The sequence below is a fragment of the Penaeus monodon genome, chromosome 27, assembly GCF_015228065.2.
Source record: "Penaeus monodon isolate SGIC_2016 chromosome 27, NSTDA_Pmon_1, whole genome shotgun sequence".
NCBI lineage: Eukaryota > Metazoa > Arthropoda > Malacostraca > Decapoda > Penaeidae > Penaeus > Penaeus monodon.
Window position 1 is genome coordinate 39,968,842 of NC_051412.1, and position 1,052 is coordinate 39,969,893.

Here is a 1,052-nt window from a genome sequence, read left to right on the forward strand (position 1 = left end):
GTTGCTGGCATCAAGTCATCAACATGAACCTCAGAGGTCCTAAAGCAATTACATTTACCAGTATTCAAAAAAGAAAAAAAAGAGACCCGACCCCTAATCGCCAGAAGCTCCTGCTAGATAAGAGTAGGAGAGTCTTGGCATCCTGTTTCGTATTCTTAAACATCCTGCGCCTCCGCCAACACAGGATCGCCGAGAGTTCCCAGCGCGTGTTTACGTTCGTGTTTGTGACGTCACGTGAATCCTCGTCTTTTATGCGAACGGATGAGACGAGGAGGCTGAGAAAATAATTGCGTTGTTTTAGTAGCCTACGTCACGGATTTGGATTATTTACGTATGATGTAGATAAGAAAAAAACGAGGAATATATATTTTCTTCTAATAGTTTAAATATCTTTAATTAGGTGTCGTTTGGTTTTTCATTGCAAAACCGCATGCCGTTTGCCGTGCATATTTTAGCAATGTTGAGAACAAACACTAAAGCCTAGCTGATCCTTATATGTACAATCAGTCACTCAACATATGTACCTTGAGCCACTTCATGTACACAGCGGGTCACTCCCTGTGTACAAAAAGCCATTCATTATGTACGTAAGGTCACTCGATCTGCCTAGTGGGCGTGGCCGGGGTGTCAGCCATACCAAGACGTCAGCCGATGTTCAGCAGGAACAACGGCGCTGTTAATAGGTGCCTGACAGGTCCTTGTGGCTTCGGGGGACGAGGGAGAGAGAGTGGCGTGTTGATGCCCTGCGCAGGAGATGTGTTTGAGTTGTTGAATGGAGACGGGAGGCCGCTTTGAATTTGCATATGGCGATGGGGTTTTGCCACTCAATTTGGGGCGTGTCATTCAGTTTATTCTGTCAGTATATATGTATATATATTTTTAAGAAATTTCGTTTAACATTTAAAAGAATCTATGACGTGTTTTCTTTAAGGGTGTTTTGAGAGTGTTTGTATATTGGACAACATTCCTTGTCTGGCAAGTCAAACCTTTGTTTACTGTGTTGTGCTGGGGATTCACTCTCTTTTAACTGCAACATAATTCTGGTCCAGCTC